The sequence below is a fragment of the Mandrillus leucophaeus genome, unplaced genomic scaffold, assembly GCF_000951045.1.
Source record: "Mandrillus leucophaeus isolate KB7577 unplaced genomic scaffold, Mleu.le_1.0 Scaffold605, whole genome shotgun sequence".
In the NCBI taxonomy this organism is placed as follows: Eukaryota; Metazoa; Chordata; class Mammalia; order Primates; family Cercopithecidae; genus Mandrillus; species Mandrillus leucophaeus.
Genome location: NW_012106531.1, coordinates 58,896 through 64,225, shown reverse-complemented (window position 1 = coordinate 64,225; position 5,330 = coordinate 58,896). Strand labels below are relative to the sequence as shown.

The 5,330-nt window shown below is 43.0% G+C and overlaps 1 pseudogene; it reads right to left on the bottom strand.

Moving 5' to 3' along the window:
• Positions 1-2,363: 2,363 nt before the first annotated feature.
• LOC105553731 lies at positions 2,364-5,114 on the bottom strand (annotated as a pseudogene).
• Positions 5,115-5,330: the final 216 nt, after the last annotated feature.

Below are 5,330 nucleotides of genomic sequence, written 5' to 3'. Positions count from 1 at the left end.
TGTGGTAAAAACACATAAGGTAAAATTTACCATCTTAACCATTTCTGAATGTATAGTTCAGTAGTGTTCGTTTCATTTGTATTGTCATGCAACCAATCTCTAGAACTCTTTTCATCTTGCAAAACTGGAACTCTGTGGCCATTAAACAACAACTCCCCACATCCCTCTTCCCTCAGCTCCTGGGAACCACCCTTCTATTCTTGTCTCTCTGAATTTGAATACTCTAGGGACCTTATGTAAGTGGAATCACACAGTATTTGTCATTTTCTGCCTGGCTTACTTTACTTAGAATAATGTCTTCAAGGTTCATCTATATTGTAGCATGTGACACGATTTCTTTACTATTTATTTATTTATTTATTTATTTCCAGACAGGGCCTTGCTTTTTTTCCAGGCTGGAATGCAGTGGCATGATCACAGCTCATGCAACCTCCATCTCTCAGGCTCAAGCCATCCTCCCAACTCAGTCCCCCGAGTAGCTGGGACTACAGATGTGTGCCACCATGCTTGACTAATTTTTTAATTTTTTGTAGTGACAAGGTCTCACTATATTGACCAGGCCAGTCTCGAACTCCTGGGATCAAGTGATCCTCCTGCCTTGGCTTCCCAAAGTGTTGGGATTATAGATGTGAGCCACCATGACTGGCCTCCCTCGTTTTTAAGGCTGATGGGACAGAAAGCTTTTAAAGAATCTGGGCAGGAGACCACGTTGGGGGCACATAAAGAACACTTATACTGAATACTCACTGGATGATTTTAATTTTTCTGGTAATGTCTTTTTTTTTTTTTTTGAGACGGAGTCTTCTCTGTTGCCCAGGCTGGAGTGCAGTGGCACGATCTCTGCTCACTACAAGCTCCACCTCCCGGGTTCATGCCATTCTCCTGCCTCAGCCTCCTGAATAGCTGGGACTAAAGGCGCCCGCCACCGTGCCCGGCTAACTTTTTGTATTTTTAGTGAGACTCTGGTAATGTCTTTTAAATATTTGTGTTTTCTAGTTTCAATGTCAGATTCCCTGTGGACATGGATGAAAGAAGAGACCAATCTGAGGATGCTTTGAGAGTACCTGAATGTTCTACAAACTGTCCTGTCCTTCCTGGCCTTCATAAAAAGAATGTTGTTTTTAACTTTGAGTAGTAGTTCTCAATGCAGGTGAGTGGGTGGAGGGTGGTTTTCTCCCCTCCCCAGAGGACATTTGGCAATGTCTGTAGGCAGTTTTGATTGTCAGGACTTGTGGGAGGATGCAACTGGCATTTAATGGGTAGAGGTCAGGTTGCTGCTAAGCATCCTGCAATGCACTGGACGGCCCACAACAAAGCATGACTCAGTCCTGTGGTGATAGTGCTGAGCTTGAGAAACCTGATGCGGAAACAGCAACTCAAGAAGGTCATGCCGCGTATGGAGGGTTTGCCAGTGGGGGACTTCCAACCATTACACAGAGCGATGATTTGCCTCTTTAAGAAGGCCTGGCATATATTGAAATAGAACAACCTCCATCTACGTCAAAAGCTCAAAGTTGATACAAAACATCACATCAACAGTGGCTTTCTTATCTAAACACCATTTGTCAAAACAGAAAGCCCTTCAAACAGCTCACATTCAGGGAGTGCAGCCTCTGCCCTGCTCTGGGAGCTTCAACCCGGGATATTTCATGTTAACATAAACAGGATAAGCCTTTTCAGCTGCAGCGCTGTTTACCGGGAACCTGCTGGAATAAACTAGGTTGTTAAGTTTAATTTACTGAGCAGCAGTAATCACCGTAGTTCTTCCATTTGTTGAGAAACAACAAACGCGTGGGCACATCTGACAGAATCTGGATTTGCCAAATGGTGAGGGTGACTTTGGAGTGCTATCCCAGCAGATGAGGAACGTAAGGATGACGGGCTCCCTCCCTCAGAGGAAAGAATCAACTTAAAAGCAAAAGAAGCAAGCCTCACTGCCCTCCCTGCTCTGAGGAAGGAATGGAAACGCATTCTGGAAACACATTGCTGTCAAAGCCAAACATCAGCAAGTCAGTGACTAAGTTGAAAAGGAAATGTGGTCAAAGGGTACAAAGTTTCAACGACACTGGAGGAATATCCTTTAGTGATCTATTGTACAACACGGTGAGCACAGTTATTAATAATACATTGTGTTTATGCATTTATTTTTATTTCAGTAAGATTTAATAGCTTTTTGGATTACGTAGTAGAAAAACTTCCATACTTAGCTGAGACATTTTGTTAAGGCCAAAAATAATGTCTCACAAAATGGCGCAGCAGACTGACAGGCTGACGCAGAAAATCAACTTTGCCCAGTCACAACTTGTGACTCCTATCCCTGGAGTGCTGACTGGCACCAGTAAGACAGAATCTCTTTAAATCCATTACTCCATGCCCACCTGAGGTACTGTTGAAGAAATCTCACTTTTCACTCAAGATGCCGGTTCTGGTACACTTGGATCATAAGTCCATTTGGTGAACACTCGTTTGTAGAGGTTCATCAGTTCTGCATTCTGAGATTTTAGCTTCCCATCAAAGCTGCACTTCATGTGGCCATGGGTACCTAAAGGTTCCTGGATGTGTCCTCTGCGGCCCCACTTTGTTTTCAATTTCACCGGTTTAAAACACTGCACATCCTTTCTATTGAAGAACATACCACTGCCATCTTAGTACAAATTTTGCAAGGATGACCACTCAGGACAACTCTCTTAATGACCATTCTGTTTGGATTCACCAACAAAAGATGGCCTGTAGCAATGAGATTGTGCATTCCATTGTTTTCCTGCTTGAAAAGCAGCAAAGATGAATGAGGAAAAGTGATTGGCAGATATACCGTCACCGCCAGGGCCATGTCAGCAGTCAGGAATCTCTGAAATTTAGGTTTGTCTGCTGCAGCGTGCTGAGAGAATAAAGGTGAGGCTTGGCAGTGCCTGGATGGACAGTGGAATATGAGTTCCTCCTTAGCTTTCACAGAGTCATTGCTGCCAGGGGCATGCCTCACTACCATATTCAATACTGACATCTTCTGTTCATAAGGTAGTGAAGAAAATGCAGTCAAGGGTGTTCCTTGCCTGAAGCACTCAACCCCTGAGACAAGGACTTCAAAGACATGAAGTGTGACATACCAGCCAAAATCAGCTCCTTCAACCTCTTTTTCTTCAATCTCTTTAAAGATGCTTTTCCTACTAGTAGTAAAGTTCTGCAACTGAAATATTCAAGCATAATCTTGAGGAAGATTTTTCCTTAGGTTCCCATGGAGATGTCCGGAAGCTCTTGAGGCCTTTGTATTTCTGAAATTGAATTCTGGCAGCCGCATAACGGGGGGTGTCCACTTTATCTGGAAACATCTCTTCCAGTCTTTCTTGTTTACATTTCTCCAATGTTTTTGCCTCAGCTTCTTCATCCACTTTCTCATCATAGAGATCATCATGCACAGGCTCCCTTGTAGTCATAGTTTTACATTCCTTCTCTTCTTCATCTTCACACTTTCTTCCTGAGATTCCTCCTCCACAAAATCCTCATGTTCTATATCATCATATTCTTTGCCACTTTAGAAACTCCCTTCAAGAAATCCTTTGTCTCACTCAACTCCTCCTCATTGGGCCAGGTTTACTCCCCCTGCCTTGGATCTGGGATAACCTGTTTGTCAGGATTCCTGTCTAGCAGGGTCTGCCTTCATTAGGACTTTAAGGTCTTCTTCCATATCATCGACAGTATCCATGGCACAAATCTCTATTGCCATGTCTGGGTCCTTTTGGGATTTAATTACTCTAGGATTTAAAGGGAAACGGTCCATGGGGGCATCTATGTGTTTCATCTGGAAATCACCATGTCCAGTGATATGCAGCAACCTATTTACATTCAGAGTCTGCCCACAAACATAGCCTGAAATTTCCAAGGTGCCCACCAAGTTATTCTCTTCACTAGAAACAAAATCAGCAGTATGGTCAAATAGGTAGGCCTGCTGATCTCAAAAAGCAAGATGCCGTTGCTTCTGGTTAGCCAACTGCCTAACCAGCATCCCTGTCTCCTGTTGAGTGTCTGACGAGAGGAGTTTGTCATCCAGAAAGTGCTTCTCCACTGCTTTACTTAGCTTCTTTCTGGCATCTATTTGTTTCTTCAGTGGGAGACCAGATAATCCCTGGACAGCTAGTGCTAATGAGGAGGGCCATCCTTGCTTCCCAGCTGTCTCTTCTCTGCCAGAACCGCCTCCTTCTTCTGCTTTTGGAGCTGGCTGGCAGGATGCCTCTGGTCTACTCTGCTGAGTTCTTTTCTCACCTTCTTGCTTAGGGTGTTCAGTGCTAGACAGCCCTTGCCATCCTGCTGTGCAGATCCCCAACCCTGATGCCACCCACTTTTATGAGCTTTATTCTGCGGCTTGAGTGGGCTGGAGTGGTGGGCTGCCATGCTGCAGCTCACGTGTACAGAGTCAGCCCATTGTATTTATTTTATTTTATTCTTTAATTTTTTTTTTTGTAAAGTCAGGGTCACACTATGTTGTCCAGGCTGGTCTTGAACTCCTGGACTCAAGTGATCGTCCCACCTTGGCCTCTCAAAGTGCTGGGATTACAGACATGAGCCACCACACCCAGCCAATAATGTATTGCATATTCCAAAATTGCTAAAATAGAGTTTTAATGTTCTCATCACAAAAAAATGGTAAATTAGTGAGGCAATGCATATGTTAACCAGTTAGATTTAATCCTTCTATAACATATGCATAGATCAAAACATCACATTGCCTCCTTTTCCACTGTATAGCAGAGGGATGGCACAGATACTTTGAAGGGAGCAAATAATACACAACAAACACACCAACAAATGAGTGGAAAACATTGTACTCCATAAATATATACAATAAAATGATTAAAAATTAAAGAATAAAATGTGGAAGATTTGGATATTGTTTTTCTTTCCAGAGTTAAAATAATACCCTTTAATAGAATTTGTACAAGTTTTTTTTTTGTTTTTTTTTTTTTGTGTTTGCCATGTTAGAATTCCCATACAGAAGACCAGGGAAAGAATGAACGTTCTTAGCAGTAAGAGGAAATATAGTCTAGCCCAGCAGCATTCGGAGATCCAGTACTCTCTCGAGTACCACCAATCGAGTGGATGCATCCCTTTTTGATAACCATAACTATCCTTCCGTGCCAAAATTTACTGTTTTGTCTAATCTCTGGCCAGCCCAGTTGAGCTAGAGAAAGGTTGTGTTTAAGTGCAGTAAATACCTCACAGAGAAACAAGTGAGTTTTCATCCAGGTGGTTCCCCTTTCAGGTGCAACTTAATTTCCTCTCGTTTTTTGCTCCATTGACATAGTATAGTTATCATCGGTCCTCAGTGCAGTGGTTAG